Source organism: Macaca fascicularis, chromosome 4, assembly GCF_037993035.2.
Source record: "Macaca fascicularis isolate 582-1 chromosome 4, T2T-MFA8v1.1".
Lineage (NCBI taxonomy): Eukaryota > Metazoa > Chordata > Mammalia > Primates > Cercopithecidae > Macaca > Macaca fascicularis.
This window is the reverse complement of record NC_088378.1, coordinates 89,301,612-89,326,467: the sequence shown is the minus strand read 5'-3', so window position 1 is coordinate 89,326,467 and position 24,856 is coordinate 89,301,612. Positions and strand designations below refer to the sequence as shown.

Sequence of the window (24,856 nt, the reverse complement as noted above, 5' to 3'; positions counted from 1 at the left end):
AGTTCTCATGCTGTGTTTTGCAGCTCCATCAGGTCATTTATGTTCTTCTGTAAACTAGTTATTCTAGTTAGCAATTGGTCTAACCTTTGTTCAAGGTTCTTAGCTTCCTTGCATTGGGTTAGAAAATGCTCCTTTAGTACAGAAGAGTTTGTTATTACTTACCTTCTGAAGCCTATTTCTGTCAATTTGTCAAACTCTTTCTCCATCCAGTTCTTTTTCCTTGCTGGCGAGGAGTTGTGATCCTTTGCAGAAAAGGCATTCTGGTATTTGGAATTTTCAGCCTTTTTGCACCCTTTGCAGCCTTTGTAGATTTATGGACCTTTGTTCTTTGATGTTGGTGACCTTAGGATGGGGTCTTTGAGTGGACATGCTATTCCTTTCTGTTTTTTTAATTTTCCTTCTAACAGGCCCCTCTCCTGCAGGTCTGTTAGAGTTCCACTCCAGACCCTGTTTTCCTGGGTATCACCAGCGGAGGCTGCAGAACAGCAAAGATTGCTGCCTGTTCCTTCCTCTGGAAGCTTTCTCCAAGAGGGGCACCTGCCAGATGCCAGCCAGTGCTCTCCTGTATGAAGTGTCTTGTCGGCCCCTGCTGGGAGGTGTCTCCCAGTCAGGATACATGGAGGTCAGGGACCCACTTGAAGAAACAGTCTGACCCTTAGCAGAGCTTGAACGCTGTGCTGGGATGTCCACTGCTCTCTTTCAAGCCATCAGTCAGGGATGTTTAAGTCTGCTGAATCTGCAGCCACAGCTGCCCCTTCCCCTAAGTGCTCCATCCCAGGGACATGGGAGTTTTATCTATAAGTCCCAGACTGGGGCTGCTGTCTTTTTTTCAGAGATGCCCTGCCCACAAAGGAGAAATCTTGCAGTCTGGCAACAGCAGCCTTGCTGAGCTTTAGTGGGCTCTGCCCAGTTCAAACTTCCCAGTGGCTTTGTTTACACTGTGAGGGTAAAGCCTCCAACTCAAGCCTTAGCAACGGAGGATGCTCCTCCCCTCACCAAGCTCTACCATTCCAGGTTGATCTCCAACTGCTGCTGTGCTAGCAACGAGAATTTCATGCCAGTGTATCTTTGTTTGCTGGGCTCTGTCGGGGTGGAACCCACCAAACCAGACCACTTGGCTCCCTCACTTCAGCACCTCTTTCTAGGGGAGTGAACGGTTCTGTCTCAATGGCATTCCAGGCACCACTGGGGTATGAAGAAAAAAAAAAAAAAAAACCAAAAACCCCCAAAAAACAACTCCTGCAGCTAGTTCAGTGTCTGCCCAAATGGCTCTGCAGTTTTGTGCTTGAAACCCAGGTTCCTGACAGGGTAGGCACTGGAGGGAATCTCCTGGTCTGTGGGTTACAAAGACAATGGGAAAAGTGCAGTATCTGGCCAGAGTCCACGATTCCTCAGGCTCAGTCCCTCATGGCTTCTCTGGGGTAGGGGAGAAAATTCTCTGACCCCCTGAGCTTCCTGGGTGAGGTGATGCCCCACTCTGCTTCGGCTCACCCTTCATGGGGTGCACTCACTTTCCAACGAATCCCAGTGAGATGAACCATGTACATCAGTTGGAAAATCAGAAATAATCTGCCTTCTTCATTGATCTCACTGGGAGCTGCAGACCAGGGCTGTTGCTATTTGGCAATCTTACCAGCAATCTCATCTTCTTTATTCATTTATATGTTGACAGACATTTAGGTTGTTTCCATATTTTGGCTATTGGAAAAAATGCTGCAATCGATGTGCAGATATTTCTTGGAAACAGTAATTTTATTTTTTTGGATATATATGCAGAACTAAGATTGTTCTATCATATATAGTTCTATTTTTAATTTTTGGAGGAACCTACTCTACTGAAAGAATAGATTCCTCTTATATTAGAGGAGCCTCCTAAATTTGCTGAGCCAACTTACATTCTCACCAACAGTATCTTATCTTTTGTCTTTTTGATAACAGACATCCTAACAGGTGTGACGTTACATATAATTGTGGTTTTGATTTGCATTTCTCTGATGATTATTGAAGCTAAGCACCTTTACATATACTTGTTGGCCATTTGTGTATCTTTTTTTGAGAAATGTATCTTCAGATCCTTTGCCAACTTTTAAATTTTTTTTTTCTTTTTTTTAGTGTTGGAGTGCAGGAGATTTTTGTATATTTTGGATATTAATCCCTTATCAGATACATGGCTTGCAAACATTTTCTTCTATTCTGTAGGTTGCCTTTTCACTGTGGTGATTGTTGCTTTTGCCATGCAGAAGATTTTTAGTTTGATGAAGTCCTACTTGTCTAGTTTTGCTTTATTGCATGGGCTTTTGGTGTCATATCCATAAAATACTTGCCCGGACCAATGTCAAGAGGCTTTCCCCCTATGTTTTCTTCTAGTAGGTTTATAGTTTCAGGTTTTAATTATTACATTGTTAATTATTATTAGTTGATTTTTGTATATGATATGAGATAAGGGTCCAATTTCATTCTTCTGCATGTGAGTATCTGATTTCTTTAACATCATTTATTATAAAAACTATTCTTTCCTTATTGTGCATTCTTTGCACTCTTGTTGGTGATCAGTTGATAGTAAGAGTGTGGAATTATTTCTAGGCTTTCTAGTTCCTAGATGTGTAGTTTGGGTTCTGACATTAATTTGGGGAAAATTCTGAGTCATTATTTCTTCAAATATTCCTTCATCCTTCCTCCTGCTCTCTCTCTCTTTTTTTCTTTTACCTCTTGCATTCCTATTATGCATACATTGCACCGATATGGTTTGGCTCTATGTCCCCACCAAAATCTCATCTTGAATTGTCCACCATGTGGGGCAGCCTGACTGGAGTAATGAGGTTCTTGTGATAAAGCATATTCTATGTGTCAGCACTCTATCATTATTAGCTTCTCTAGGAACACAGTGTGTGACACTGATGTTTGGCTAATGAGTTTAAGTAGAATGTAATTTTTATTGCTTGAAGATACCTTAAAAGATTATCTAATCCAACTTTCATTTTAAATATGAAAAAAACTAGTTCTAGAGAATTTAAGCCCTGTATTGAATAACACTGTAAGCGAGTGACAGAAATGGGAGCTTCAATTGTCTTTATGAATTGGCTTCCTTCAGCTCTGTTTGTGATGTTGATAGTATAATAGGACATTATCTTTATTATGTTTATTTGTTTTAAATATTCATTGCAGAGAAGATTGAGGAGAAACCCCTGGTTTTTCATTTTTTATTAGTAAATCAATGTTTATCTGAAAATCACAAAATAACTGATTTTCCAAGAAGTGGTATAGTGTAGTCTGAAGAAATGACCTGAGAATAATTATACTTGAGGTGCATACTTTGGAATTGTTGATGAAGAGTAAACTGGGAGGAAATAAATTGGGACAATAATTTCCTCACTTTGTTTTTTACAATACCCTAATCTAATTTCCTTAGTTCACTTCTAATTCTCCTCCCCTCAAACAAACTACTAATTGCAATTCATATAAAACCAGCTCTTGGTACCTGAAAGCCCTAGAAAACAGCTCCCAGCACTTTTTTTGTATGTAGAAAACTATCTGATACTAAATCTAGGATTTATCAAAGCAAATATCGGAGGGAATTATTTTCTTCGCTGTCGATTTAATTCTTTCCTGGAGCCTCCTGTGTTAGGTTAAGACTCTTTTGGGTGAACTAATAAACTCTTTCCACTACTTTAGTAAGAAAGGACACAAAAGTGACTTATGGATTGCAAGAACAGGTCTGCACCCAGGCCTTAGATTAGAACTGGAACCAGAAATTAGACACCCTAAGAACTGTTTTTCTTTGCTCCTGTTTGACTGCCTCATTCTTTCCTCTGGTTGCTGACTGACTTCCTCTGACTTTTGGTCCAAATGAAAAATGAAAATATGGCTGTGTGAAAGGAAAATATCTTGGGCTCCCAAAACCATTAAGCTAAAAGGAAAATTCAAGCTGGACCTCCCATTCTATTCAAAGTCATCCCTCTGCTCACAGAGATAGATGCATATTCTGATTGCCTCCTTTAGAAAGGATTATCAGAAACTCAAAAGAATGCAACCATTTGTTTCTGACTTACCTGTGACCTGGAAGCTCCCCATGGGGGGACTTTCTCTGAGTTGCCCCCGCCTTTCTGGACAGAACTAATGTACTTCTTACATATATTGATTGATGTCTCATGCCTCCCTTAAATTTATAAAACCAAGCTGTGCCCTGACCACCTTAGGCACATGTCATCAGGACTTCCTGATGCTTTATCATGGGCGTGCATCTTCAACCTTGGCAAAATAAGCTTTCTAAATGTTGGAGGTTCACATTTTGGCAACCATGGGGGATTCTGAGTGGAGATGCCCCTGACCTTTGACAAATCTCTTATTGGTGCTTGGTACCAGCATGAGCTAACTTTATGGCTCAAACCAATAGGACAATTTGCTGAGGTCTGAAAGCATCCCCTCCAGAGAATCCCTGATCTCCCTAAATTTGGTTGAGACCTACAATTTATTTTGCTGTACAACCCATCTTTTTTTGGAGTTTCACTTGCTTCCAACACCAGGAAGACATTTTTTTTTTTTCCTGCTTCCATGACAATGGAAGGTAGGTAACTCTTTTATGGAGTTTGAGCTCACTTCCAATAGGAAAGATTTTTTTTTTTTCCTGCTTCTAGGATGGTAGAGAGCAGTTTTCAGCCTGAGACCAATCCCTAGGTAACCGTAACTGAATTAAGGTTTGTCTCGGATAAAGTTAAGATTAACAGCAAGCTGGTCTTATTTTGCCCTTACCAATAGAATGCTCAGTGATTATACGTTGGAGTTTTTTGTTGTGTTATTGTTTGTTCTGGTCTGAAGTTGTTGTTTAAGGATCCTAATTCTAGTACGGAGATGCATTCTAAAGGATCTTCTTTATTTCTTTTTCTCTCAAATCTAATCTTAATTCGGTTTGTCTGTGTGCATTTGTGTGAGGAACTGAACTGCTATTTTCATATGTTGATGAAAAACTGAGTTTTCTCAGCTCTGAAGAGAAATTGATTACTCCTCCCAGCTGAAAGGTGCCCCTGTGTGACCAAAGGCCTTGTCGGAGTGTCTGAGGGGTTGAGTCCCCCTGACTTGCAGCGGCTCTGCAAGGAAATCCTAAACAAAAATTAATTTTAAAAATGGTTTGTTCAAGAAACACATATAAGAGCTAATCACCTGGCATTTTCAGCCTTCTCTGAGGTCATAGACCTTTGGAGAGGGAACCTGAGACATGTAAGAGGTTGGAAATGACTCTGATGACACACTGCAGTCCTGCCTCCAAGCAGCACATATTGATCCACCATACAAAAGCTCTAGGTTACAGCTCAGTTCCTCATTTAAAAAAAAAAAAAAAAGCAGGAAACAAATAATCTAATAATTTGGAGAAAACAAGGAGAATGACCCCCTTTTGAGAACTCAGGAAGTTTTATGGCACCTCTACTTGCCAAAGTTTATGTAAAATGGAAATAATATGGGTTTTGTGCACATTTACATGAAGGAAAAAGAACCCTAAGGTCCGTCTGTAAACTATAGAATTCCTAACTCCTCTTTTTCTCTATTTTTTTTTTCTTTTCTGCCTGCTCTAAATCTGCTGTTATTTTTCTATTAAGATAAAAAAACCACTGTTTAGATCCAATGAGTTCTTTCTGCAACCTGGTGAATTTGTATTTATCTCATGGCTAAAAGTTCTGAAGTAAAAGCTATAGGATCTCTCTCTCTCTCTCTCTGTGTGTGTGTGTGTGTGTGTGTGTATGTGTATATGTATATATTTAAAAGGCCTTTATAATTTCTATAATTTTATGTTTAATTGGCAATTAAATCTATCTTAATTGCCCTCTAGTACACCAAAATTTTTCTCTCTGCACCTTATAATGTAAATTTTGTTATTTGACTTTCACCTGAGTTGTTTCCTTTAATATGCAAATTTAATGCTAGTTAGCTGACAACTCTCCAGGGTGGTAAAACAGGTTATCAAGAATCTGAAAGTCTAAGAGAAAAAAAGGTTTTTATGAATCTATAAAATGTACTCTATTGGCATGCCTAATGCATCTATGTATTTTTGTGTTGTGTACACAATATTTCACTACTAAAAATCTATAAAAGAGCTCTATTTGTTGGCTTAAAAAATAAAATAAAAGCACTGAAATCAGACACCAAAAAGGCTAGTCAGATGCTTTTTCAAGTTTATGTAACTTAAGTAAAATTATTAATAAATAAGTTAGCCTTAAAATTATTGATAAAGTAATATTAGAAATGTCTTAAAAATTGCCAAGACACATTTTTTGTTTGCATTTATTAATCAAGCAATTTCATCCTTATGCCTGCCAAATACCATAAGGTATCACAATTTGCCACAGGGATTACAAAACTATATACTCACCCCAAGACAGAATGATCTTGGCTCATGTAATCTTTAATAAATAAGACATTGATATTGGTTTAATGAAAATAGCTGCATCTTGAATTATTTAGTAAAATTACCAAAACTTCTAATCTTGTAGCTTTCAGCAGTCTGGTCCACAGGCAGTAAGGAGGTTTGTTTTGGGAAAAGGACTAGTTTTCAACTTTGTTTCAAAGTTAAACTATAAACTATGTTCCTCCCAAAGTTCAGGAATGAACTGGAATAGCTTGGAGGTTAAAAGCAAGATGGAGTCAGTTAGGTCACATCTTTATTATTGTCTCAGTTATAATTTTGCAATGGCAGTTTCATAACTTTAAATCATGACTATCACAGTTTTCATTAATAATCTAGGTAGACAATTAAAATAAAATAATTAGGTAAATAATGGGATAAATATTTGTAGACAAACTGTCATAATTTAGAATCTAAAGTTAAATTAAATAATAGATACTTGTTATTTGACTATTTTCCAATAAATATATATTGTAGGAAAACATTCTTGCTAAAAAAAAAAGTCCTTTTAGAAAAGGTGAACAAGTTCTGTCTAATTCAAAGTTATTTAAAGCTTATATATAAAACAAGGTTAAAGGAACCAGAAAATAAAAGAGATGTAAAGAAACTTACAAAAATAAAGAGGTGTTTTTGGGTGTGGTATGGTAAGAAAGCTTAAAGATAAATAATTATGTATGAGAAAGAAGCTTGGGGCCAGGTGTGCTGGCTCATTCCTGTAATCCCAAGACTTTGGGAGGCTGAGGTGAGTGGATCACCTGAGGTCAGGAGTTTGAGACCAGCCTGGCCAATGTGGTGAAACCTTGTCTCTACTAAAAACACAAAAAATTAACTGGATATGGTGTCAGGCTCCAGTAGTCCCAGCTACTTGGGAGGCTGAGGCAGGAGAATAGCTTGAGCTTGGGAGTCAGAGATTACAATGAGCTGAGATTGTGCCATTGCACTACAGCTGGGATAACGAGAGGGAAACTCTGTCTCAAAAAAAAAAAAAAAGAAAAAAGAGAGAGAGAGAGAATTTTGCATGATAAATTTTGTCCTAAAATAAAATGACTGGTTGTTTAAGAGGCCGGGATATTCAGGTCAAACCAGAAAGTCCAAGCATGTCATGAATGGTCGGTGTAAGTCACAATAAGAGGATTTATTAAAAAACACAAAAACTTTTATGTAATGGAAGATGCATCTTATGGTCAAGATCAAAATTTTGCAGATTGTCTATAAAATTTTGAAAAACAAATTTTATTGGCTTCATGCTGTTTTTTATTAGGGCTTATTGTTTGGAAAATCAAGTCTCCTCTCTCAAAGAATGAAGGTTTTCACATTATTTTTTAAATCCTTGAGTTATCATGTTGATTAAATGAATGACTTATTTTACAATGACCTGTGATCCTATTTTTTGATATTGTGTTTTAAGCCTTTGATATTTGACAGACTTTCCAAAATTAAGTTATAAATTATTTTCTGACCTAATTAATGTTTAAAGATATCACATTCCCTAAACTCCAAAAATGACACAAGTTGGCTTATTGGGTACAAAAATTATACAGGAAGCATTGTCAAATATAAAATTGTGTTTGATTTTCTTTGGGCTGTATTTGTACAAATGTCATTGGTATGTGTTCCAGAATTATGGGAAACTCCTATAATTCTGATATAACTTAGTTTACATTGTTAGTAATAATTATAATTATTATGATAATTATTGTGTGCCACAGAGGTAACAAATTTCCTTGTGAATTGTGTCTTTGACTATGGCTGCCCTAAAACTTTTCATCCACGGACAATTGTTGTCTTGTTTTGGTCCTCTTTATGAGGTGATTCTATAATCAGCTACAGAACTCTGACAAGTGTTCTTAAATGCAAGTTTCTGAAAACTTTGGAGATTGTGACATTAGAATAGAGGAAAAAAAAAACTTTCAGGACTCATGGAGAGCTGAAATGTTTATGAATATCAAACAGAACAAGAGTTAACTGCCTAAACTGAACTAATAGAAGACTCAGTCAATCTTTTTGACTTTTGCTTTAAACGTTGCTAATCCTTTGTTTTGTTGTTTTAGAATCTTGAAACTTCTTTTGAGCTATTCACAGCTTTTAACAATTTAGTATACTCCCATGAACAAAATTTGGAGCAGACTTTTTTCCCTTTGCCTGATTTCTCCAGAATTTGAAAACTATCTGTGGATATTCTTAACTTATGGCAATACAGTTTTTTGCATAAGTACAGTAAGAATGTTTCCATTTGTGACAGGATACAATCAGATAAATTGGTTATTTTACCAAAGCTTTGACTGAAATGGTGTGCTTTCATTTAAGGAATCAAACTTGACTTATGTAGCCAATAAAGCCCTTGGAAAAACTGGCCTCGTATTTTGTGTGCACAGTCCCTGTACAGGGTTTCTAACCTGCAGTAAGTAAAGAATGTCACTTTCTGTTGGGCCCAGAAGCCCCAGGCTTATCTTGAAACCTCAAGAGGAGAAGAAATTCACCCAACTCATAGATATTTGATGACACAAATCCATGGCTAGGCTCAGTTTTAAGTCTTATCTGAGATTCCTCTTACAGAACAAGTTCCACCAAAGCCAATTTTGAAAGCCTATGTAAAAAATAAGTATTCTTGCTGCACTGTATAGAAATAATTAGGCCAAGTGTAATAAAGCAAACCAGTCCTATCATAATTTGTCTTTAGTAAAAATGGAAAACTGGAGAGAGAAAAATTATATTTCAAAATATAGTACACCTGTTGGTAGATTCTAGTCTTGTCTAATTTTGTTTTCAATTTTTATTATTTTCTGTATTTTGGAGCAAATTTTAATTTTTCTTGGCTACACATCTTCAAAATAATGTTTTTTTCCTTTTTTCCCCCCATTTTTCCTAATTTGGAGTCACTGAAAACTAAGCTGTGCTTTCTTAAACCCCTGTGAACTGAAGCCAGACAACTTAAACTTCAGAAGAAAATAACAGCAACCTATTTACATACATGTGAGTCTTCATACCTGCCTATTAATGCATGGACTCCAGAGTAATGTGGCCTGTATCAATTTATCCAGGACTGTTCTTTTGTTTGTTGTTGTTTTTCTCCCTTCCTCCCACTATTTTCTCTTCATATGACATGAGAGTTCACAACCTGCTGAAAACCTTGGGACCTAACCCATCTAGGAATAAACCATCCTAACCATGATAGATCAGATAAAACCTGAGACCAGAGACTCATTTTCTTCTAAAATACTTTCTCCAAAACATTTTTAAAAAGAAAAGGTTGGTGGGGGATGGGATACGTGAAAAGAAAATATATTGGGCCCTCAAAATCATGAAGCTAAAATTCAAGCTGAAAATTGCTTAGGGCAAACCTGCTTCCCATTCTGTTCAAAGTCATCCCTCTGCTCACAGAGATAGATGCATAGTCTGATTGCCTCCTTTGGAAAGGCTTATCAGAAACTCAAAAGAATGCAAACATTTGTCTCTCACCCACCTGTGACCTGGAAGCCCCCCGGGGAGGGGGTCTTCTTTGACTTGCGCCCACCTGTTTGGATGAAACTAATGTAATTTTTACATATATTGATTGATGTCTCATGTCTCCCTAAAATGAATAAAATAAAGCTGTGCCCCGACCACCTTGGTTACATGTCGTCAGAACTTCCTGATGCTGTATCACAGGTGTGGATCCTCAACCTTGGCAAAATAAACTTTCTAAATTAACTGAGACCGGTCTCAAATTTTTGGGGTTCACAGTTGCTAACAGCACACAAGTATATCTTACAGCTCAAGTTTCCTGCCTCCAGAAAGAGCAACTGCTCCTCATTCTCACTTCAATTTTAAGTTGTTAGGAATAGGACACTCAATGGTCAAACATGGGGTCAGTTGCCCTCTGGTTGTGGCAATCACAAGGCCATGGGAGTGCCTTTACTTTAAAGTGCCTTACTTTAATTAGATTCTGGGCTCCTTTAATTAGATTATTTCACATGCTGGGAGACAGTTATTTGCAAGAGGAGGGAAAATCATTGCAAACTAGGCAGTCAAATCAGCCAAGCAAATATTCTGAGGCTGGTTCCACTTCTGCCTTTCCACTTACAGTCAGGATACTGCACTGCCCAGGAAACACAGAAGTGATCCGTGTACCAGCTGTGTTGTCAGGAGCATCCAGCATTGACAGAAGACTAAAGGAAGGCATTAAGGGGGACAAAATATGTTTCTTTGAGGTTTTTGCAGGACTCATACAGAACTTTAATTATTAGCCACTTTCCACATTGTAAATAACACCTCTTTTCTTGAAATGTTCTCTTTCCTTAGTTTTTATGATGTCGCATGCTGTTTTATATTTATTTATTTATTGAGTTTTGAGATAGAATCTCACTCTGTCTCCCAGGCTGGAATGCAGTGCATGATCTCAGTTCACTGCAGCCTCTGCCTCCTGGGCTCAAGCTATTCTCCCACCTCAGCCTCCCAGTTAGCTGGGACTAGAGGTTCAGGCCACTATACCTAGCTAATTTTTGTACTTTTTTTTGTAGTGATGGAGTTTTGTCATGTGTCCAGACTGCTCTCAAAGTCCTGAGCTCAAAGTGATCTACCCGCCCTGGCCTCCCACAGTTCTGCGATTACAGGCGTTAGCCACTGTGCATAGTGCCACATGCTGTTTTCAACCCCAAGGTTGATGAAAACAGGAAACATTGACTTATCCCTCTCTCTATACTAGACAATGTGCTAAATATTTACATGAACATTTAAATTGAATAATCTGATTTAATTCTTAGAATACTTTATCAGGTAGGGAGTATTATTTTCTCCATTTTGTAGGTAGAGAAACTGAGGGCTGAGAGAGGAGAACATGTTTCCTATGCTGTGTTTATTTTTCTGTGGGCTCTGACTCATGTTATGCATTTCCCTCAGGGTGCCATTCCTTCCCATGACTGTAGTTGGCGTCTATATATTGTCACTTTCACAATTTGCATCTTTGGCCCAGATTTCTCCTCTGAACTCCAGACATATATGTCTTTAGTAAAAGCTGAAGTATTTATTTATTTGTTCTAAAGAGAAACCAAAGCGTTAGACCTATATATCCAACTTCCTACTGGATGTTACCACTTTGATTGGAATATACTTGGTGCTTAGTAATATTTACTGAATAAATGAATGTATGAATTGATCATCCTGGCTAGAGAGCCTTCCACTCCTGTGAGTTGTCACATTCTTCACCCTCTCTGCCAGTAGAGGTAGGTTGGAACACATTTGTAGAATATTTGTTGAATATTTGGTTTCTAAGAAATTGCTATTATTATTACTTTTGTGTCATTAAACATCTTATACCAATATATAGAATATACAGACTAGCTTTAGTGAATTGTTTTCAATTAGTTAAATTTACTATTGAAATAAAAGAAATAAAGAAAACTTGTGAAATAAGCTAAAAAATGGGAAGCATGTCACTGAGTGGCAGAGTTGGAAAAGATGGCTATGTGTAATGAACTCTACTCTCTGGTTGAGAAGATGGACTTAAAAATAATAGTGTATTGCAGAGTAAAGTGTTGCTATAGGAAGTTACCTGAAGAGCTAATTAGCATCTTGTTGAGTGAAAGGATTTTCTCTGTAGTGTGAAACATTTCAGCAAGTACTAAAAAATAGTTTCTTTTAAAGCCTCACAATATATCTGCTCATTCCTAGGATTTAAAAAACAAATTATTAAAAATTATCAGCACCATATAATGAGAATGCCACATAATTTCGATAAAGTGAAAGGATTAAACCTATATGTTTAGGTATCCTATATCATTTAGTTAAGAGGGTTAAATGTTTCATAGTTTGGGATCCTCCAAAGCAGGGCCTGGGATAAGCACCTGTGGGAGAGGTAGTTTATTTGGGAGGTAATTCAGAAAACAGGAGTAAGAGAGTAGGCAAAGTGAGGCAGGGAAGGAGGAATAACCGGTTATAGTATCTTACCTGTCTCTGTGGTAGGCCACAAGGTTTGATCCTCCTGGGACCTCTGGGATGTACAGAAAGCCTTCCAGATTGGCCACCTGAAAGGTGGTGGCCAGCGCATTTGTTCGCCAGTTCTGTCTTCCACTGGTTGCGGGTTCTCCCTGAGAGTGTTAACTTCTCTTCTGCCCTAGGAAGAGAACCTGGTGACCTCAGACAGCCTGGGAGAAGGTGCTGGGACAGAATGCGAAAAGATAAGAAGCCCAGGTTTGAAGCAGGATGCTAGTAGTAGAGCTTAGTCTAAACCCACACAGAACCCATAACTGCTTCCTGAACACAGAGTAGCAGAGGGGAAATTGACACAGATACCAGTTACGTTTGGTACAGTCTAATCCCACAGCAGTAGTTCCCTGATGTGCCCCTTTACCCTTATCTTTTCTCATGGCATATTACTTTATTTTTAGCACTATGACCCTTAATCAGAAAGTTATGTAATATTTCTCTGCATTAGTTTCTTTGCCTCTAAAATAGGTATAACAGTATTACCTACTCAAAAAGTTGTTGTGAGTATTAATTGTATTATTTCCTGTCAAGAATTTAGCATAGTGCCAGTCCATGGTAAGTGCTCAGTAAGTGCTAGCCATGTTATTATTATTAACAATAGGAATACAAATGTATCATGAAACAAATCAGATAATCTCTGCAAGATAGACTAGATAGACTAGTTTTTATGAAGGACCTTGAATTCTGAAAATATGTTTTGAATAAAAGTTGCAAGCTATATTCAGAACACCGTTGAATAATGTAATCTCTGCAAGTTTATCCAGTATGTGTTAAACTCGTGTAAAGTTGGTTAGTACATATTCTGAGCTTTAAAGCCTTCATTGTAAGACATTATTCAGGAAATCCCAAGTCCTTCAGTTATTGAGGGAGCAGTAGATCTGAATACTATTATTCATATTGGAAGAATAATTTTAGATTAGACAAATGATTTTCTACAGTGTCAAGATGAAGGCAAAAATCACCTAGGAAGAGAAATCAAGACTTGCCTAAAAGAAACCACAACAAACTTACTAATGAAAATGCTTATAAGGTATGCATCTTTTTTTTTTTTCATACTTTTAAGTTCTGGGATCCATGTGTAGAATGTGCGGGTTTGTTACATAAGTATACACATGCCATGGTGGTTTGCTGCACCCATCAACCCATCATCTACATTACGTATTTCTCCTAAAGCAATCCCTCCCCTAGCCCCCCACCTCCCAACAGGCCCCGCTGGTGACGTTCCCCTCCCTGTGTCCATGTGTTCTCACTGTTCAACTCCCACTTATGACTGAGAAATGTGGTGTTTGGTTCTCTGTTCCTGTGTTAGTTTGATGAGAATGATGGTTCTCACACATACATGTACATGTGTCTTTATAGTTAATGATTTATAATCCTTTGGGTATATATCCAGTAATGGGATTGCCGGATCAAATGATATTTCTGGTTCTAGATCCTTGAGGAATTGCCACACTGTCTTCCACAATGGTTGAACTAATTTACACTCCCACCAACAGTGTAAAAGCATTCCTATTTCTCCACCTCCTCTCCAGCATCTGTTGTTTCCTGACTTTTTAATGATCACCATTCTAACTGGCATGAGATAGTATCTCATTGTGGTTTTGTTTTGCATTTCTCTAATGACCAGTGATGATGAGATTTTTTTTAACATGATTGTTGGCTGCATAAATGTCTTCTTTTGAGAAGTGTCTCTTCATATCGTTTGCCCACTTTTTGATGGGGATATTTGTTTTTTCCTTGTAAATTTGTTTGAGTCCCTTTAGATTCTGGATATTAGCCCTTTGTCAGATGAATAGATTGCAAACATTTTCTCCCATTCTGTAGGTTGCCTGTTCACTCTGATGGCAGTATCTTTTGCTGTGCAGAAGCTCTTTAGCTTAATTAGATCCCATTTATCAATCGTGGCTATTGTTGCCATTGCTTTTGGTGTTTTAGTCATGAAGTCTTTGCCCATGCCTATATCCTGAATGGTGTTGCCTAGGTTTTCTTCTAGGTTTTTATGGTTTTAGGTCTTACGTTTAAATCTTTAATCCATCTTGAGTTAATTTTTGTATAAGGTATAAGGAAGGGATTCAGTTTCAGTTTTCTGCATATGGCTAGCCCTTTTTTCCAGCACCATTTATTAAATAGGGAATCCTTTCCCATTTCTTGTTTTTGTCAGGTTTGTCAAAGATCAGATGGTTGTAGATGTGTGGTGTTATTTCTGAGGCCTCTGTTCTGTCCCATTGATCTATATATCTGTTTTGGTACCAGTACCATGCTGTTTTGGTTACTGTAGCCTTGTAGTATAATTTGAAGGCAGGTAGTGTGATGACTCCAGCTTTGTTCTTTTTGCCTAGGATTGCCTTGACTATATGGGATCTTTTTCAGTTCCATATGAAATTTAAAGTAGTTTTTTTCTAATTCTGTGAAGAAAATTAATGGTAACTTGATGAGGATAGCATTGAATCTATTAATTACTTTGGGAAATATGGCCATTTTCATATTGATTCTTCCTATCCATGATCATGGAATGTGTTTCCATTTGTTTGTGCCCTGTTTTATTTCCTTGATCAGCGGTTTGTAGTTCTCCATGAAGAGGTCCTTCACTTCCCTTGTAAGTTGTATTCCTAGGTATTTTATTCTCTTTGTAGCAATTATGAATGGGAGTTCACTCATGATTTGACTCTCTGTCTATTACAAAGATATGTATCTTAAAGTATAATACTTTATTAGGGAAAAGAAGTTGCTTTTAAAAGATAGAAAGCTCGAGTAGGTTCCAAGATGGCCAAATAGGAGCAGCTCCAGTGTGCAGCTCCCAGTGTGATTGATGCAGAAGACGGGTGATTTCTACATTTCCAACTGAGGTACTTGGTTCAACTCACTGGGCCTGGTTGGACAGTGGATGCAGCCCACCGAGCAAGGCAGGCCAACATTCAAATTCAGGAAATACACAGAACACCACAAAGATACTCCTCAAGAAGAGCAACCCCAGGACACATAATTATCAGATTCACCAAGGTTGAAATGCAGGAAAAAGTGTTAAGGGCGGCCAGAGAGAAAGGGCAAGGTACTCACAAAAGGAAGCCCATCAGACTAACAGTGGATTTCTCAGCAGAAACCCTACAAGCAAGAAGAGAATGGGGGCAATATTCAACATTCTTAAAGAAAAGAATTTTCAACCAAGAATTTCATATCCAGCCAAACTAAGCTTCATAAGTGAAGGAGAGATAAAGTCCTTTACAAACAAGAAAATACTGAGAGATTTTGTCACCACCAGGCCTGCTTTACAAGAGCTCCTGAAGGAAGCACTAAACATGGAAAGCAACAACCGGTATCAGCCACTGCAAAAACATGCCAAATTCTAAAGACCATCGATGCTATGAAGAAACTGGATCAATTAACAGGCAAAATAACCAGCAGACATCACAATGACAGGATCAAATTCACATATAACAATATTAACCTTAAATATAAATAGGCTAAATGCCCCAATTAAAAGACACAGACTAGCAAATTGGATAAAGACTCAAGACCCATCAGAGTGCTGTATTCAGGAGACCTATCTCATGTGCAGAGACACACGTGGGCTCAAAATAAAGGGATGGAGGAAGATCTACCAAGCAAATGGAAAGCAAAAAAAAAAAGCATGGGTTGCAATCCTAGTCTCTGATAAAACAGACTTTAAACCAACAAAGATCAAAGAGACAAAGAAGGACATTACATAATGGTAAAGGGATCAATTCAACAAGAAGAGCTAACTATCCTAAATATATATGCACCCAATACAGGAGCACTCAGATTAATAAAGCAAGTCCTTAGATACCTACAAAGAGACTTAGACTCCCACACAATAATAATGGGAGACTTTAACACCCCAGTGTCAATATTAGACCGGCCAACGAGACAGAAAGTGAACAAAGATATCCAGGACTTGAACTCAGCTCTGCACCAAGTGGACCTAATAGACATCTACAGAACTCTCCAACCCAAATCAACAGAATATACATTCTTCTCAGCACCACATCACTTATTCCAAAATGGAGTACATAGTTGGAAGTAAAGCACTCCTCAGCAAATGTAAAAGAACAGAAATCACAACAAACTGTCTCTAAGACCACAGTGCAAACAAATTAGAACTCAGGATTAAGAAATTCACTCAAAACTGCACAACTGCACAGAAACTGAACAACCTGATTCTGAATGACTACTGGGTACATAACGAAATGAAGGCAGAAATAAAGATGTTCTCTGAAACCAATGAGAACAAAGACACAACGTACCAGAATCCCTGGTATACATTTAAGCAGTGTGTAGAGGGAAATTTACAGCACTAAATGCCCACAAGAGAAAGCTGGAAAGATCTAAAATCAGCACCCTAACATCGCAATTAAAAGAGCTAGAGAAACAAGAGCAAACACATTCAAAAGCTAGCAGAAGGCAAGAAATAACTAAGATCAGAGCAGAACTGAAGGAGATAGAGACACAAAAAAACCCTTCAAAAAATCAATGAATCCAGGAGCTGGTTTATTGAAAAGATCAACAAAATTGATAGACTGTCAGCAAGACTAATAAAGAAGAAAAGAGAGAAGAATCAAATAGATGCAATAAAAAATGATAAAGGGAATGTCACCACTGACCCCACAGAAATACAAACTACTATCAGAGAATGCTCTAAACACTTCTACACAAATAATCTAGAAAATCTAGAAGAAATGGATAAATTTCTGGACACATGCACCCTCTCAAGATTAAACCAGGAAGAAATAGAATAGACCAATAACAGGCTCTGAAATTGAGGCAATAATTAGTAGCCTACCAACCAAAAAAAGTCCAGAACCAGACGGATTCACAGCTGAATTCTACCAGAGGTACAAAGAGGAGCTGGTACCATTCCTTCTGAAACTATTCCAATCAATAGAAAAAGAGGGAATCCTCCCTACCTCATTTTATGAGTTCAGCATCATCCTGATACCAAACACTGGCAGAGGCACAACAAAAAAAGAGAATTTTAGACCAATATCCCTCATGAACATGAATGCAAAAATGTTCAAGAAAATACCAGCAAACCGAATCCAGCAGCACATCAAAAAGTTTATCCACCACAATCAAGCTGACTTCATCTCTGGGATGCAAGGCTGGTTCAACATATGCAAATCAATAAACATAATCCATCACATAAACAGAACTAATGCAAAAAACCACATGATTATCTCAATAGTTGCAAAAGAGGCATTTGACAAAATTCAACAGCATTTCATGCTGAAAACTCTCAATAAACTAGGTATTGAGGGAACATATCTCAAAATAATAAGAGCTATTTATGACAAACCCACTGCCAATATCATACTGAATGGACAAAAACTGGAAGCATTCCCTTTGAAAATGGGCACGAGACAGGGATGCCCTCTCTCACCACTCCTATTCAACATAGTGCTGGAAGTTCTGACCAGTGTAATCAGGCAAGAGAAAGAAATAAAGTGTATTCAATTAAGAAAAGAGGAAGTCAAATTGTCCTTGTTTTCAGATGACATAATTGTATATTTAGAAAACCCCATCATCTCAGCCCAAAATCTCCTTAAGCTTTGCAACTTCTGCAAAGTCTCAGGATACAAAATCAGTGTGCAAAAATCACAAGCATTCCTATACACCAATAACAGACAGGCAGACAGCCAAATCATGAGTGAACTCCCATTCACAATTGCTACCATGGGAATAAAAACCTAGGAATCCAACTTACAAGGGATGTGAAGGACCTCTTCAAGTAGACCTACAAACCACTGCTCAAGGAAATAAAAGAGGACACAAACAAATGGAAGAACATTCCATTCTCATGGATAGGAAGAATCAATATTGTGAAAATGGCCATACTGCCCCAGGTAATTTATAGATTCAATGCCATACCCATGAAGTTACCAATGACTTTCTTCACAGAATTAGAAAAAACTACTTTAATGTTCACATGGAACCAAAAAAGTGCCTGCATTGCCAAGACAATCCTAAGCAAAAAGAACAAAACTGGAGGTATCACACTACCTGACTTCAAACTATACTACAAGGCTACAGTAACCGAAGCAGCATGGTACTGGTACTAAAACAGAGAGATAGACCAGTGGAACAGAGCCCTCAGAAATAACACCACACATCTATAGCCATCTGATCTTTGATAAACCTGAGAGAAACAAGAAATGGGGAAAGGATTCCCTATTTAATAAATGGTGCTGGGAAAACTGGCTAGCCATATGTAGAAAGCTGAAACTGGATCACTTCCTTACATCTTATACAAAAATTAATTCAAGATGGATTAAATACTTAAATGTTAGACTTAAAATCATAAAAACCCTAGAAGAAAACCTAGGCAATACCATTGAGGACATAGGCATGGGGAAGGACTTCATGACTAAAACACCAAAAGCAATGGCAACAAGAGCTAAAACAGACAAATGGAATCTAATTAAGTTAAAGAGCTTCTGCATAGCAAAAGAAACTACCATCAGAGTGAACAGGCAACCTACGGAATGGGAGAAAAATTTTGCAATCTATTCATCTGACAAAGGGCTAATATCCACAATCTACAAAGAACTTAATCAAATTTACAAGAAAAAAACAATCCCATCAAAAAGTGGGAAAAGTATATGAAGAGACACTTCTCAAAAGAAGATATTTATGCAGCCAACAGACACATGAAAAAATGCTCATCATTCCTGGTCATCAGAGAAATGTAAATCAAAACCATAGTGAGATACTATCTCATGCCAATTAGAATGGTGATCATTAAAAAGTCAGGAAACAACAGATGCTGGAGAGGATGTGGAGAAATAGGAACACTTTTACACTAATGTTAGTGGGAGTGTAAACTAGTTCAATGATTGTGGAAGATAGTGTGGTGATTCCTCAAGGATCTAGCACTAGAAATACGAGTTGATCCAGTGATCCCATTACTTGGTATATACCCAAAGGATTATAAGTCATGCTACTATAAAGACACATGCACACGTATGTTTATTGCAGCACTATTCACAATAGGAAAGACTTGGGGCCAACCCAAATGCCTGTCAATGATAAACTGGATAAAGAAAATGTGGCACCTATAAACCATGGAATACTATGCAGCCATAAAAAAGGATGAGTTCGTGTCCTTTGCAGGGACATGGATGAAGCTGGAAACCATCATTCTCAGCAAACTAACACAGGAACAGAAAACCAAACACTGCATGTTCTCACTCATTGGTGGGAACTGAACAATGAGAACACTTGGACCCGGGGCAGGGAACATCGCACACCAGGGCCTGTCATTGGTTGGCGACTTGGGGGAGGGATAGCCTTAGGAGAGACACCTAATGTAAATGATGAATTAATGGGTGCAGCAAACCAACATGGCACATGGATACATATGTAGCAAACTTGCATGTTGTGCACATGTACTGTTGAACTTAAAGTATATTTAAAAAAAAAAAAAAAAGAAACATGCCCAAAATACAGTGACAGAAGACCCAAAAAAAAAAAAAAATACAAAACTCACATTTTCAAGTAGTGTGATGATCATCTTCCATTTTTGCACTTGTTCTCTTTTCAGGGTATTTTCATATATATTATCTCAAGTATATCACGGACTGTAAATTTTAGAGAAGAAAAAGGAACTGGTGATGTTTACTGTGTTAGTCTGCTTGGACTGTGATATGGTTTGAATTTGTCTATAAGATTTCATGTTTTGGAAACTTAATCTCCTAACTTGTATGTTAATGGTATTTGGGGGTAAGACCTTTAGAAAATAATTAGAATTAGATAAGGTCATCATATTGGGGCCCTCATGATTGAACTGGTGGCTTTATAAGAAGAAAAGAAAGGGGAAAGGCCAAGATGGCTGAGTAGAAACAGGTCTCATCTGCAGCTCCGACTGAGACGAACAAAAAGGTGAGTGATTTCTGCATTTCCAACTGAGGCACCCAGATTTTTTCTTTGGAACTGATTAGGCAGCTGGTGCAACCCATGGAGAGCAAGGCAAAGCAGAATGAGGTGACAGCTTCACCTGGGAGCTGCATGGGGCAAAGTGACCTTCTTTTCCCCAGCCAAGGGAGGAGGCGAGGGAATGTACTACCAACCGGGGGCACGAGCTTTTCCCATGGATTTTTGCAACCCGTGGGTCAAGAGGTTCCCTCATGAGCCTACACTGCCAGGGCCTTGCGTCCCAACCACAAAATTGGGCAGACCCATGGCATAGCTGCTCTGTTGGGCATCTGTTTGGGCTGGCACTGAGCTACAGGAGTTTTTACATAATCTGGAGGCTCCCAGAACTCCAGAGAGGCAGGATATCTGTCCATTCTTGTGGAAAGTGGCCCGAGGCCAGGGAGTCAACCAACCTTGCTCAGCGGGTCTCACCCCCATGGATCCCCGCAGGCTAAGACCCACTGGCTTGGAATCCCGGCTGACCAGTACAGCAGCCTACAGTCTGCCTAAGATGACCGAGTCCCTAAGGGGAGAAGCGACCACCGTTACTGCAGCTCTAGTCAGTGGTTTTCCCCTGCCAGTGCTAGGGAGGCTGGGCGGTTTGGACTAGGCATTATGCCCCAGGGCATAGCACAGTGACTGTGGCAGATTGTGGCCAGACTGTTTCTGTAGGTGGGACCTGGATCCATCCTTCCTCACTGGGCAGGGCTATATTTGAAGATGAGGCCTCTAGGAGTGTAATTAAGGTTAAATTAGGTCAAAATTATTAGTTTCCTTATAGGAAAAGACACCAGAAAGTGTTCCTCACTCACCTGCCTTGTGAAAACACAGTTAGAAGGCTACTGCCTGCAAGCTACAAAGAGGACCCTCACTAGAAACCAACCCTGCCAGACCTTTACCTTCTAGCTTCCGGAACTGTGGGACAATAAATTTCTATTGTTTAACTCCACTGGGAGTTAAGGCTTCAGCATATAAATTTTGAATTTATATGAATATATAAATTCAAACATTGAATCCGCAGCAGTTACTTAAGAGTACAATTTTTAAGCACCAATGGTAGTTCATCTCCTTCTGTATAAACACAAAAGAAGAGGAAATGGCCAACTGCAGGCGAAAGACAGAGGCACTGTTCCTGACTTTCTTCTACTTTTCTGAGCTCTGATTTTATTTGCCATAGCTTTAGGCTCATAGTAAACACTACAGTTTTAACTTAAAATATCAAAATTTTATGTTAGTGCTCTTTTTCTCTTTCTCTAAAATGTTGAACAATTTCAATCTTGTAATAAACACACTAATCATGTATAAGCAATGGGGCAGATAGACCCAATTAACAGTTTACTATCGTCCTCTTTACTATACCTGGGAGAGAGTTGTTATGTCTTTTTAAAAGAGCATCCTGGTACAGGCAATGAGTTAAGCACTTTCTATGCACCTTACCTAATTTAATTCTAACAACTACTCTCCCAGACAGAATTATAAGCTATCTAGAACATTTTCTGGTTATGGAGGAAAATGAGATATTAAAACTAGATCATTTTTAGAGGTCTTGGAAATAGTGTTGAGATGCACATGTGTGCAATAGTTTAGTGTATAATTGTCTGGAACTGGGGTATTGATCATTTCAAGTAACTTTCAATTCTATATTATCCTCTCCTGCCTGTTATACCTAGGATTTTTTTGGGAGTATCTTGCGTCTGTTGAGAGACGGTTTCAGGAGGAAGCCATATAGGTATATGACTTCCAGGAAGAAATTAGTTGGAATGCAGGTATCTAAAATCTACATTCTTCTTGGGATAGCTGACTCTTCAGATAAGTATGATTATCATTGTTAAAATATTTATCAAATGTCACACACTGCTTCAGGGTGCTATAAAAATATCAGTGTTTAGGACTCCACAACATGGGAGGAAAAAAAAAGAAAAGATTGGAAGCATTCTCCTGCACAGAGGTCCTGCAGCAGAGCCACAGAGTTGATCACTATGTTTCTTGAGTTTGCACTTCTAGTTACCATAGTTCCTGGCACATTAAAGATTGCCTGAGAAAGCATATGTTTTGGAAACTGTGACCCTTTTTACTGCATACTTCTCTAAGCTGCATAAAAATCAGGTGATGAAAAGCAAAAAGAAAATTAGAAAATAAATCCTGAGGGTGGATGAGGAGGTTTATATCTTTGTCTTCCTAAGGATTAGCTGTAGGCTCTGTTGTTGTTGCCTTCCTTTTCAAAACTGTAACAAATATAGTCAGCCGATGAAATTCCTAGAGGGTCTTTAAACACTCTTTAATGGAAAAACAATGCCTGTGTTTCTAGGATGTGTAAGTGGAAAATCAGCACCTGCTGCTTAGGGAATTGAGAAACATTAAAAGGTTGGCTGTTCCATTACATAGCAATCTGAATCATTGGTTATACATTTCAGTCGAACACCTATGATGCTTTACAATGCCAGGCATGATAGCCATTTAGCAATTTTGTTATGGTCACAACTATTTCATGTAGAGCTCAGCTCTAAAGAAAATGATCAAATCAGAACAAAAGAAAGGCACAAATCAGAACAAAAGAAATAACAAAATCAACACAAAAAGTTGATTTCTGGACCAACTGAATTAAAACATGTCAATGTTTGATGGCAGCATAGTACTTCTTCTGCATTTTACCTTCTATGGAAAGAGAAGACCGTATCTTCATCCATTTTATGCTTTCATTCCTTAGGTATTTTTGAATTCTTTTGTGTGTTGGGTGTTGCTCTGGGAGTTTGGATTAGAAGACTCAAAGTCTCTGCTTTCATTGAGTTTACATTCTAGCAGAGGATGCAGAAGTTAAAAACAAGACAAAAAGTAGGGCCAGGAGCAGTGGCTCATGCTTGTAATTCCAGCACTTTGGGAGGCTGAGGTGGGTGGATCACTTGAGGTCAGGAGTTCGAGACCAGCCTGGCCAACATGGTGAAACCCCGTCTCTACTAAAAATACAAAAAATAGCCAGGCATGGTGACAGGGGCTTGTAATCCCAGCTACTTGGGAGGCTGAAGCAGGACAATCACTTGAACCTGAGAGGCGGAGGTTGCAATGAGCCAAGATTGCATCACTGCACTCTAGCCTAAACAATAGAGTGAGACTCCATTTCAAAAAAAAAAAAAAAAAAAAAAAAAAGACAAAAAGTAAACAAAATAATTACAGATAGTGAAGTGCCACTTGCTTTCAAGGTAATAAAACAGTATAGTCTGATAAGGGTGCATTATTTATGATGATTTTTGTTAAAATTAAAAAAAAGAAAACCTCATTCAATGAACTTATGCCTACGTCTGTTTCTCACCACCTCCAGGTCTTTAACTTGGATGATATGAGTGACCTTCAGGAAAAGCTAATGCCCTTCACCCTCCTTACCCCTGCCCCCAACAGCCTAGAGCCCGGGGCCCAGTTTTCAGAGAGGCTTAGGGAAGATTCTGGCAAAAGCTGAAGGAGCTGCAGGCTATTCAACACCACCAGGTTGAGACAGTGGAGCAACAACAAGTATGTAAGAAATGCAACAGTGCCTGATCATACACCAGTCTTCTGGATGTAAACATGGCTACTGCTTTATTTCTGCTTTTTAAATCTCACAGAAATACTGCATGTGGCCAGTCCTAATCTGAAACCATACAAGGAAGGGAATTTGGGGAAATGTAGCTCCAGCTTAGCTAAATTGACATAATACTAAGTTACCACACTGTCCCATCTCTCTGACATTGCCCACCACTGCAATCACACCAACATGTTTCTGTTCTTGGAATTTCCACCTCAGAGCCTTTGTACTTGGTACTTCTTCTGCTGGAAGTGTTATTTCTCCAGATATCTCCTTACTTAGCTTTTTCTTATCATTCACTTTTCTACCTTCATATCAACTCTTTCCACTGTATAAATTATTTCTTGCTCCTCATTGCTCTCTGAAGTGAACATTTTTAGTGGCTTGGCCAGCATCAATTCCTTCCCTCTTTTTACTAATAGTAGGCAGATCTTTTTTTCAGGAACCCTTTCCCATGCAGCCCCTCTCTCCCTGCTCTGGTGCCTGCATCGGTCTCTCGCCATATCCAGGTCCCCAACTGGCTTAAATGAATCAGAAGATTTTATTCCTGGCCTCAGTCATTGGTACAGGTATGAGCACAAGACCTAAGCTAATGAATCCAGTCCCTTTTACTAGAATGCTCTGATGGAAGCCCTGCTGAACATGAACTAAGAAGCATTGGACCCTGACTGCTGACAAACATCCTCCAACCCTGAAAACATCAGCCCTAAGATGAAGCCACCACTTATGGACTGAAGGATAGAAAAGAGACACATTAGGTCAGCTGCTCTGCTGGCTCAACTTGGTGGTGTAGGACAGCTTGCAGCTCCTTTAGCTACTGCCAGAATGTTTCCTAAGCCTCTCTGAATACTGTGCTGTGTGTGTGTTTGTGTACATGTTCATGTGTATGTGTATGTGGTGAAGGGCACTAGATTTTCCTTCAGGTCACTTATATAATCCAAGTTGAAAGCTTAGAGGTGGTGAGAGACAGATGCATGTACCAGTTAATCTGTTGGTGTTCAACTCGTTCTTTGGGG

At 38.5% G+C, this 24,856-nt stretch overlaps 1 pseudogene; it reads left to right on the top strand.

Moving 5' to 3' along the window:
* The window catches only part of LOC102142079 (ras-related C3 botulinum toxin substrate 1 pseudogene), a 48,415-nt pseudogene extending 24,680 nt beyond the window's left edge, over positions 1-23,735 (top strand).
* The last annotated feature ends 1,121 nt before the right edge of the window (positions 23,736-24,856 follow it).